Source organism: Strix aluco, unplaced genomic scaffold (assembly GCF_031877795.1).
Source record: "Strix aluco isolate bStrAlu1 unplaced genomic scaffold, bStrAlu1.hap1 HAP1_SCAFFOLD_51, whole genome shotgun sequence".
Classification (NCBI taxonomy): Eukaryota; Metazoa; Chordata; class Aves; order Strigiformes; family Strigidae; genus Strix; species Strix aluco.
Genome location: NW_027436653.1, coordinates 2,289,096 through 2,300,640, shown reverse-complemented (window position 1 = coordinate 2,300,640; position 11,545 = coordinate 2,289,096).

The following is an 11,545-nucleotide window of genomic DNA, read 5'->3' as shown; positions in this document are numbered from 1 at the left end:
AAAAAAATCCTGGGTATCTTCCTTGGAGGAGTCTGGGGTTGCAACCCAGGATTAGGCCTGCCTTAAAGCTGGGGTCAAAGCACTGCAGGACATGCCTGAGAGGAGTCTTGGGTGGGTTCTGGAGCAAAACTCTTGCTTTACAGGAGAAAAAAAATCCTGGGTATCTTCCTTGGAGGAGTCTGGGGTTGCAACCCAGGATTAGGCCTGCCTTAAAGCTGGGGTCAAAGCACTGCAGGACATGCCTGAGAGGAGTCTTGGGTGGGTTCTGGAGCAAACCTCTTGCTTTACAGGAGAAAAAAAATCCTGGGTATCTTCCTTGGAGGAGTCTGGGGTTGCAACCCAGGATTAGGCCTGCCTTAAAGCTGGGGTCAAAGCACTGCAGGACATGCCTGAGAGTAGTCTTGGTTGGTTCTGGAGCAACAATTCTTGCTTTACAGGAGAAAAAAAATCCTGGGTATCTTCCTTGGAGGAGTCTGGGGTTGCAACCCAGGATTATGCCTGCCTTAAAGCTGGGGTCAAAGCACTGCAGGACATGCCTGAGAGGAGTCTTGGGTGGGTTCTGGAGCAAACCTCTTGCTTTACAGGAGAAAAAAAATCCTGGGTATCTTCCTTGGAGGAGTCTGGGGTTGCAACCCAGGATTAGGCCTGCCTTAAAGCTGGGGTCAAAGCACTGCAGGACATGCCTGAGAGGAGTCTTGGGTGGGTTCTGGAGCAAAACTCTTGCTTTACAGGAGAAAAAAAATCCTGGGTATCTTCCTTGGAGGAGTCTGGGGTTGCAACCCAGGATTAGGCCTGCCTTAAAGCTGGGGTCAAAGCACTGCAGGACATGCCTGAGAGGAGTCTTGGGTGGGTTCTGGAGCAAACCTCTTGCTTTACAGGAGAAAAAAAATCCTGGGTATCTTCCTTGGAGGAGTCTGGGGTTGCAACCCAGGATTAGGCCTGCCTTGAAGCTGGGGTCAAAGCACTGCAGGACATGCCTGAGAGGAGTCTTGGATGGGTTCTGGAGCAAAACTCTTGCTTTACAGGAGAAAAAAAATCCTGGGTATCTTCCTTGGAGGAGTCTGGGGTTGCAACCCAGGATTAGGCCTGCCTTGAAGCTGGGGTCAAAGCACTGCAGGACATGCCTGAGAGGAGTCTTGGGTGGGTTCTGGAGCAAACCTCTTGCTTTACAGGAGAAAAAAAATCCTGGGTATCTTCCTTGGAGGAGTCTGGGGTTGCAACCCAGGATTAGGCCTGCCTTAAAGCTGGGGTCAAAGCACTGCAGGACATGCCTGAGAGGAGTCTTGGGTGGGTTCTGGAGCAAAACTCTTGCTTTACAGGAGAAAAAAAATCCTGGGTATCTTCCTTGGAGGAGTCTGGGGTTGCAACCCAGGATTAGGCCTGCCTTGAAGCTGGGGTCAAAGCACTGCAGGACATGCCTGAGAGGAGTCTTGGGTGGGTTCTGGAGCAAAACTCTTGCTTTACAGGAGAAAAAAAATCCTGGGTATCTTCCTTGGAGGAGTCTGGGGTTGCAACCCAGGATTAGGCCTGCCTTAAAGCTGGGGTCAAAGCACTGCAGGACATGCCTGAGAGGAGTCTTGGGTGGGTTCTGGAGCAAAACTCTTGCTTTACAGGAGAAAAAAAATCCTGGGTATCTTCCTTGGAGGAGTCTGGGGTTGCAACCCAGGATTAGGCCTGCCTTAAAGCTGGGGTCAAAGTACTCCAGGACATGCCTGAGAGGAGTCTTGGGTGAGTCCTGGAGCAAAACTTTTCCTTTTCAGGAGAAAAGACAACCCAGGAAGCTTCCTTGGGGGAGTCTAGTGCTGCTACCTGAGACCTCAGGTCCCTAAAGCAGAGTCGGAAGATACTGGGAGCTGCCTGGGAGGAGTGTGGTGTGGATCTTGGAGGTAAGAGCTTTCCACAATACTAAAAAATATTCCATGTGTCTTCCTTGGAGGAGTCTAAGAGTTTTACCTGGGATCTCAGGTCCCTGAAGCAGGGCTCAAGACAGTGTGGGACATGTCTGTGAGGAATCTTGGGCAGATGCCAGAGAAGAGAGCGTCCTTTGAGGGAAAAAATCCTTTTGGGTATCTTCCTTGGAGGAGTCTGGGGTTGCAACCCAGGATTAGGCCTGCCTTAAAGCTGGGGTCAAAGCACTGCAGGACATGCCTGAGAGGAGTCTTGGGTGGGTTCTGGAGCAAACCTCTTGCTTTACAGGAGAAAAAAAATCCTGGGTATCTTCCTTGGAGGAGTCTGGGGTTGCAACCCAGGATTAGGCCTGCCTTAAAGCTGGGGTCAAAGCACTGCAGGACATGCCTGAGAGAAGTCTTGGGTGGGTTCTGGAGCAAAACTCTTGCTTTACAGGAGAAAAAAAATCCTGGGTATCTTCCTTGGAGGAGTCTGGGGTTGCAACCCAGGATTAGGCCTGCCTTGAAGCTGGGGTCAAAGCACTGCAGGACATGCCTGAGAGGAGTCTTGGGTGGGTTCTGGAGCAAAACTCTTGCTTTACAGGAGAAAAAAAATCCTGGGTATCTTCCTTGGAGGAGTCTGGGGTTGCAACCCAGGATTAGGCCTGCCTTAAAGCTGGGGTCAAAGCACTGCAGGACATGCCTGAGAGGAGTCTTGGGTGGGTTCTGGAGCAAACCTCTTGCTTTACAGGAGAAAAAAAATCCTGGGTATCTTCCTTGGAGGAGTCTGGGGTTGCAACCCAGGATTAGGCCTGCCTTAAAGCTGGGGTCAAAGCACTGCAGGACATGCCTGAGAGGAGTCTTGGGTGGGTTCTGGAGCAAAACTCTTGCTTTACAGGAGAAAAAAAATCCTGGGTATCTTCCTTGGAGGAGTCTGGGGTTGCAACCCAGGATTAGGCCTGCCTTAAAGCTGGGGTCAAAGCACTGCAGGACATGCCTGAGAGGAGTCTTGGGTGGGTTCTGGAGCAAACCTCTTGCTTTACAGGAGAAAAAAAATCCTGGGTATCTTCCTTGGAGGAGTCTGGGGTTGCAACCCAGGATTAGGCCTGCCTTAAAGCTGGGGTCAAAGCACTGCAGGACATGCCTGAGAGGAGTCTTGGTTGGTTCTGGAGCAACAATTCTTGCTTTACAGGAGAAAAAAAATCCTGGGTATCTTCCTTGGAGGAGTCTGGGGTTGCAACCCAGGATTATGCCTGCCTTAAAGCTGGGGTCAAAGCACTGCAGGACATGCCTGAGAGGAGTCTTGGGTGGGTTCTGGAGCAAACCTCTTGCTTTACAGGAGAAAAAAAATCCTGGGTATCTTCCTTGGAGGAGTCTGGGGTTGCAACCCAGGATTAGGCCTGCCTTAAAGCTGGGGTCAAAGCACTGCAGGACATGCCTGAGAGGAGTCTTGGGTGGGTTCTGGAGCAAAACTCTTGCTTTACAGGAGAAAAAAAATCCTGGGTATCTTCCTTGGAGGAGTCTGGGGTTGCAACCCAGGATTAGGCCTGCCTTAAAGCTGGGGTCAAAGCACTGCAGGACATGCCTGAGAGGAGTCTTGGGTGGGTTCTGGAGCAAACCTCTTGCTTTACAGGAGAAAAAAAATCCTGGGTATCTTCCTTGGAGGAGTCTGGGGTTGCAACCCAGGATTAGGCCTGCCTTGAAGCTGGGGTCAAAGCACTGCAGGACATGCCTGAGAGGAGTCTTGGATGGGTTCTGGAGCAAAACTCTTGCTTTACAGGAGAAAAAAAATCCTGGGTATCTTCCTTGGAGGAGTCTGGGGTTGCAACCCAGGATTAGGCCTGCCTTGAAGCTGGGGTCAAAGCACTGCAGGACATGCCTGAGAGGAGTCTTGGGTGGGTTCTGGAGCAAACCTCTTGCTTTACAGGAGAAAAAAAATCCTGGGTATCTTCCTTGGAGGAGTCTGGGGTTGCAACCCAGGATTAGGCCTGCCTTAAAGCTGGGGTCAAAGCACTGCAGGACATGCCTGAGAGGAGTCTTGGGTGGGTTCTGGAGCAAAACTCTTGCTTTACAGGAGAAAAAAAATCCTGGGTATCTTCCTTGGAGGAGTCTGGGGTTGCAACCCAGGATTAGGCCTGCCTTGAAGCTGGGGTCAAAGCACTGCAGGACATGCCTGAGAGGAGTCTTGGGTGGGTTCTGGAGCAAAACTCTTGCTTTACAGGAGAAAAAAAATCCTGGGTATCTTCCTTGGAGGAGTCTGGGGTTGCAACCCAGGATTAGGCCTGCCTTAAAGCTGGGGTCAAAGCACTGCAGGACATGCCTGAGAGGAGTCTTGGGTGGGTTCTGGAGCAAAACTCTTGCTTTACAGGAGAAAAAAAATCCTGGGTATCTTCCTTGGAGGAGTCTGGGGTTGCAACCCAGGATTAGGCCTGCCTTAAAGCTGGGGTCAAAGTACTCCAGTTCATGCCTGAGAGGAGTCTTGGGTGAGTCCTGGAGCAAAACTTTTCCTTTTCAGGAGAAAAGACAACCCAGGAAGCTTCCTTGGGGGAGTCTAGTGCTGCTACCTGAGACCTCAGGTCCCTAAAGCAGAGTCGGAAGATACTGGGAGCTGCCTGGGAGGAGTGTGGTGTGGATCTTGGAGGTAAGAGCTTTCCCCAATACTAAAAAATATTCCATGTGTCTTCCTTGGAGGAGTCTAAGAGTTTTACCTGGGATCTCAGGTCCCTGAAGCAGGGCTCAAGACAGTGTGGGACATGTCTGTGAGGAATCTTGGGCAGATGCCAGAGAAGAGAGCGTCCTTTGAGGGAAAAAATCCTTTTGGGTATCTTCCTTGGAGGAGTCTGGGGTTGCAACCCAGGATTAGGCCTGCCTTAAAGCTGGGGTCAAAGCACTGCAGGACATGCCTGAGAGGAGTCTTGGGTGGGTTCTGGAGCAAACCTCTTGCTTTACAGGAGAAAAAAAATCCTGGGTATCTTCCTTGGAGGAGTCTGGGGTTGCAACCCAGGATTAGGCCTGCCTTAAAGCTGGGGTCAAAGCACTGCAGGACATGCCTGAGAGGAGTCTTGGGTGGGTTCTGGAGCAAACCTCTTGCTTTACAGGAGAAAAAAAATCCTGGGTATCTTCCTTGGAGGAGTCTGGGGTTGCAACCCAGGATTAGGCCTGCCTTAAAGCTGGGGTCAAAGCACTGCAGGACATGCCTGAGAGGAGTCTTGGGTGGGTTCTGGAGCAAACCTCTTGCTTTACAGGAGAAAAAAAATCCTGGGTATCTTCCTTGGAGGAGTCTGGGGTTGCAACCCAGGATTAGGCCTGCCTTAAAGCTGGGGTCAAAGCACTGCAGGACATGCCTGAGAGGAGTCTTGGGTGGGTTCTGGAGCAAAACTCTTGCTTTACAGGAGAAAAAAAATCCTGGGCATCTTCCTTGGAGGAGTCTGGGGTTGCAACCCAGGATTAGGCCTGCCTTAAAGCTGGGGTCAAAGCACTGCAGGACATGCCTGAGAGGAGTCTTGGGTGGGTTCTGGAGCAAACCTCTTGCTTTACAGGAGAAAAAAAATCCTGGGTATCTTCCTTGGAGGAGTCTGGGGTTGCAACCCAGGATTAGGCCTGCCTTAAAGCTGGGGTCAAAGCACTGCAGGACATGCCTGAGAGGAGTCTTGGGTGGGTTCTGGAGCAAACCTCTTGCTTTACAGGAGAAAAAAAATCCTGGGTATCTTCCTTGGAGGAGTCTGGGGTTGCAACCCAGGATTAGGCCTGCCTTAAAGCTGGGGTCAAAGCACTGCAGGACATGCCTGAGAGGAGTCTTGGGTGGGTTCTGGAGCAAACCTCTTGCTTTACAGGAGAAAAAAAATCCTGGGTATCTTCCTTGGAGGAGTCTGGGGTTGCAACCCAGGATTAGGCCTGCCTTAAAGCTGGGGTCAAAGCACTGCAGGACATGCCTGAGAGGAGTCTTGGGTGGGTTCTGGAGCAAAACTCTTGCTTTACAGGAGAAAAAAAATCCTGGGCATCTTCCTTGGAGGAGTCTGGGGTTGCAACCCAGGATTAGGCCTGCCTTAAAGCTGGGGTCAAAGCACTGCAGGACATGCCTGAGAGGAGTCTTGGGTGGGTTCTGGAGCAAAACTCTTGCTTTACAGGAGAAAAAAAATCCTGGGTATCTTCCTTGGAGGAGTCTGGGGTTGCAACCCAGGATTAGGCCTGCCTTAAAGCTGGGGTCAAAGCACTGCAGGACATGCCTGAGAGGAGTCTTGGGTGGGTTCTGGAGCAAACCTCTTGCTTTACAGGAGAAAAAAAATCCTGGGTATCTTCCTTGGAGGAGTCTGGGGTTGCAACCCAGGATTAGGCCTGCCTTAAAGCTGGGGTCAAAGCACTGCAGGACATGCCTGAGAGGAGTCTTGGGTGGGTTCTGGAGCAAACCTCTTGCTTTACAGGAGAAAAAAAATCCTGGGTATCTTCCTTGGAGGAGTCTGGGGTTGCAACCCAGGATTAGGCCTGCCTTAAAGCTGGGGTCAAAGCACTGCAGGACATGCCTGAGAGGAGTCTTGGTTGGTTCTGGAGCAACAATTCTTGCTTTACAGGAGAAAAAAAATCCTGGGTATCTTCCTTGGAGGAGTCTGGGGTTGCAACCCAGGATTAGGCCTGCCTTAAAGCTGGGGTCAAAGCACTGCAGGACATGCCTGAGAGGAGTCTTGGGTGGGTTCTGGAGCAAACCTCTTGCTTTACAGGAGAAAAAAAATCCTGGGTATCTTCCTTGGAGGAGTCTGGGGTTGCAACCCAGGATTAGGCCTGCCTTGAAGCTGGGGTCAAAGCACTGCAGGACATGCCTGAGAGGAGTCTTGGGTGGGTTCTGGAGCAAAACTCTTGCTTTACAGGAGAAAAAAAATCCTGGGTATCTTCCTTGGAGGAGTCTGGGGTTGCAACCCAGGATTAGGCCTGCCTTAAAGCTGGGGTCAAAGCACTGCAGGACATGCCTGAGAGGAGTCTTGGGTGGGTTCTGGAGCAAACCTCTTGCTTTACAGGAGAAAAAAAATCCTGGGTATCTTCCTTGGAGGAGTCTGGGGTTGCAACACAGGATTAGGCCTGCCTTAAAGCTGGGGTCAAAGCACTGCAGGACATGCCTGAGAGGAGTCTTGGGTGGGTTCTGGAGCAAAACTCTTGCTTTACAGGAGAAAAAAAATCCTGGGTATCTTCCTTGGAGGAGTCTGGGGTTGCAACCCAGGATTAGGCCTGCCTTAAAGCTGGGGTCAAAGCACTGCAGGACATGCCTGAGAGGAGTCTTGGTTGGTTCTGGAGCAACAATTCTTGCTTTACAGGAGAAAAAAAATCCTGGGTATCTTCCTTGGAGGAGTCTGGGGTTGCAACCCAGGATTAGGCCTGCCTTAAAGCTGGCGTCAAAGCACTGCAGGACATGCCTGAGAGGAGTCTTGGGTGGGTTCTGGAGCAAAACTCTTGCTTTACAGGAGAAAAAAAATCCTGGGTATCTTCCTTGGAGGAGTCTGGGGTTGCAACCCAGGATTAGGCCTGCCTTAAAGCTGGGGTCAAAGCACTGCAGGACATGCCTGAGAGGAGTCTTGGGTGGGTTCTGGAGCAAACCTCTTGCTTTACAGGAGAAAAAAAATCCTGGGTATCTTCCTTGGAGGAGTCTGGGGTTGCAACCCAGGATTAGGCCTGCCTTAAAGCTGGGGTCAAAGCACTGCAGGACATGCCTGAGAGAAGTCTTGGGTGGGTTCTGGAGCAAAACTCTTGCTTTACAGGAGAAAAAAAATCCTGGGTATCTTCCTTGGAGGAGTCTGGGGTTGCAACCCAGGATTAGGCCTGCCTTGAAGCTGGGGTCAAAGCACTGCAGGACATGCCTGAGAGGAGTCTTGGGTGGGTTCTGGAGCAAAACTCTTGCTTTACAGGAGAAAAAAAATCCTGGGTATCTTCCTTGGAGGAGTCTGGGGTTGCAACCCAGGATTAGGCCTGCCTTAAAGCTGGGGTCAAAGCACTGCAGGACATGCCTGAGAGGAGTCTTGGGTGGGTTCTGGAGCAAACCTCTTGCTTTACAGGAGAAAAAAAATCCTGGGTATCTTCCTTGGAGGAGTCTGGGGTTGCAACCCAGGATTAGGCCTGCCTTAAAGCTGGGGTCAAAGCACTGCAGGACATGCCTGAGAGGAGTCTTGGGTGGGTTCTGGAGCAAACCTCTTGCTTTACAGGAGAAAAAAAATCCTGGGTATCTTCCTTGGAGGAGTCTGGGGTTGCAACCCAGGATTAGGCCTGCCTTAAAGCTGGGGTCAAAGCACTGCAGGACATGCCTGAGAGGAGTCTTGGGTGGGTTCTGGAGCAAAACTCTTGCTTTGCAGGAGAAAAAAAATCCTGGGTATCTTCCTTGGAGGAGTCTGGGGTTGCAACCCAGGATTAGGCCTGCCTTAAAGCTGGGGTCAAAGCACTGCAGGACATGCCTGAGAGGAGTCTTGGGTGGGTTCTGGAGCAAACCTCTTGCTTTACAGGAGAAAAAAAATCCTGGGTATCTTCCTTGGAGGAGTCTGGGGTTGCAACCCAGGATTAGGCCTGCCTTAAAGCTGGGGTCAAAGCACTGCAGGACATGCCTGAGAGGAGTCTTGGGTGGGTTCTGGAGCAAACCTCTTGCTTTACAGGAGAAAAAAAATCCTGGGTATCTTCCTTGGAGGAGTCTGGGGTTGCAACCCAGGATTAGGCCTGCCTTAAAGCTGGCATCAAAGCACTGCAGGACATGCCTGAGAGGAGTCTTGGGTGGGTTCTGGAGCAAACCTCTTGCTTTACAGGAGAAAAAAAATCCTGGGTATCTTCCTTGGAGGAGTCTGGGGTTGCAACCCAGGATTAGGCCTGCCTTAAAGCTGGGGTCAAAGCACTGCAGGACATGCCTGAGAGGAGTCTTGGGTGGGTTCTGGAGCAAACCTCTTGCTTTACAGGAGAAAAAAAATCCTGGGTATCTTCCTTGGAGGAGTCTGGGGTTGCAACCCAGGATTAGGCCTGCCTTAAAGCTGGGGTCAAAGCACTGCAGGACATGCCTGAGAGGAGTCTTGGGTGGGTTCTGGAGCAAAACTCTTGCTTTACAGGAGAAAAAAAATCCTGGGTATCTTCCTTGGAGGAGTCTGGGGTTGCAACCCAGGATTAGGCCTGCCTTAAAGCTGGGGTCAAAGCACTGCAGGACATGCCTGAGAGGAGTCTTGGTTGGTTCTGGAGCAACAATTCTTGCTTTACAGGAGAAAAAAAATCCTGGGTATCTTCCTTGGAGGAGTCTGGGGTTGCAACCCAGGATTAGGCCTGCCTTAAAGCTGGGGTCAAAGCACTGCAGGACATGCCTGAGAGAAGTCTTGGGTGGGTTCTGGAGCAAAACTCTTGCTTTACAGGAGAAAAAAAATCCTGGGTATCTTCCTTGGAGGAGTCTGGGGTTGCAACCCAGGATTAGGCCTGCCTTGAAGCTGGGGTCAAAGCACTGCAGGACATGCCTGAGAGGAGTCTTGGGTGGGTTCTGGAGCAAAACTCTTGCTTTACAGGAGAAAAAAAATCCTGGGTATCTTCCTTGGAGGAGTCTGGGGTTGCAACCCAGGATTAGGCCTGCCTTAAAGCTGGGGTCAAAGCACTGCAGGACATGCCTGAGAGGAGTCTTGGGTGGGTTCTGGAGCAAACCTCTTGCTTTACAGGAGAAAAAAAATCCTGGGTATCTTCCTTGGAGGAGTCTGGGGTTGCAACCCAGGATTAGGCCTGCCTTAAAGCTGGGGTCAAAGCACTGCAGGACATGCCTGAGAGGAGTCTTGGGTGGGTTCTGGAGCAAAACTCTTGCTTTACAGGAGAAAAAAAATCCTGGGTATCTTCCTTGGAGGAGTCTGGGGTTGCAACCCAGGATTAGGCCTGCCTTAAAGCTGGGGTCAAAGCACTGCAGGACATGCCTGAGAGAAGTCTTGGGTGGGTTCTGGAGCAAAACTCTTGCTTTACAGGAGAAAAAAAATCCTGGGTATCTTCCTTGGAGGAGTCTGGGGTTGCAACCCAGGATTAGGCCTGCCTTAAAGCTGGGGTCAAAGCACTGCAGGACATGCCTGAGAGGAGTCTTGGGTGGGTTCTGGAGCAAACCTCTTGCTTTACAGGAGAAAAAAAATCCTGGGTATCTTCCTTGGAGGAGTCTGGGGTTGCAACCCAGGATTAGGCCTGCCTTAAAGCTGGGGTCAAAGCACTGCAGGACATGCCTGAGAGGAGTCTTGGGTGAGTCCTGGAGCAAAACTTTTCCTTTTCAGGAGAAAAGACAACCCAGGAAGCTTCCTTGGGGGAGTCTAGTGCTGCTACCTGAGACCTCAGGTCCCTAAAACAGAGTCGGAAGATACTGGGAGCTGCCTGGGAGGAGTGTGGTGTGGATCTTGGAGGTAAGAGCTTTCCCCAATACTAAAAAATATTCCATGTGTCTTCCTTGGAGGAGTCTAAGAGTTTTACCTGGGATCTCAGGTCCCTGAAGCAGGCCTCAAGACAGTGTGGGACATGTCTGTGAGGAATCTTGGGCAGATGCCAGAGAAGAGAGCGTCCTTTGAGGGAAAAAATCCTTTTGGGTATCTTCCTTGGAGGAGTCTGGGGTTGCAACCCAGGATTAGGCCTGCCTTAAAGCTGGGGTCAAAGCACTGCAGGACATGCCTGAGAGGAGTCTTGGGTGGGTTCTGGAGCAAACCTCTTGCTTTACAGGAGAAAAAAAATCCTGGGTATCTTCCTTGGAGGAGTCTGGGGTTGCAACCCAGGATTAGGCCTGCCTTAAAGCTGGGGTCAAAGCACTGCAGGACATGCCTGAGAGGAGTCTTGGGTGGGTTCTGGAGCAAAACTCTTGCTTTGCAGGAGAAAAAAAATCCTGGGTATCTTCCTTGGAGGAGTCTGGGGTTGCAACCCAGGATTAGGCCTGCCTTAAAGCTGGGGTCAAAGCACTGCAGGACATGCCTGAGAGGAGTCTTGGGTGGGTTCTGGAGCAAACCTCTTGCTTTACAGGAGAAAAAAAATCCTGGGTATCTTCCTTGGAGGAGTCTGGGGTTGCAACCCAGGATTAGGCCTGCCTTAAAGCTGGGGTCAAAGCACTGCAGGACATGCCTGAGAGGAGTCTTGGGTGGGTTCTGGAGCAAACCTCTTGCTTTACAGGAGAAAAAAAATCCTGGGTATCTTCCTTGGAGGAGTCTGGGGTTGCAACCCAGGATTAGGCCTGCCTTAAAGCTGGGGTCAAAGCACTGCAGGACATGCCTGAGAGGAGTCTTGGGTGGGTTCTGGAGCAAACCTCTTGCTTTACAGGAGAAAAAAAATCCTGGGTATCTTCCTTGGAGGAGTCTGGGGTTGCAACCCAGGATTAGGCCTGCCTTAAAGCTGGGGTCAAAGCACTGCAGGACATGCCTGAGAGGAGTCTTGGGTGGGTTCTGGAGCAAACCTCTTGCTTTACAGGAGAAAAAAAATCCTGGGTATCTTCCTTGGAGGAGTCTGGGGTTGCAACCCAGGATTAGGCCTGCCTTAAAGCTGGGGTCAAAGCACTGCAGGACATGCCTGAGAGGAGTCTTGGGTGGGTTCTGGAGCAAACCTCTTGCTTTACAGGAGAAAAAAAATCCTGGGTATCTTCCTTGGAGGAGTCTGGGGTTGCAACCCAGGATTAGGCCTGCCTTAAAGCTGGGGTCAAAGCACTGCAGGACATG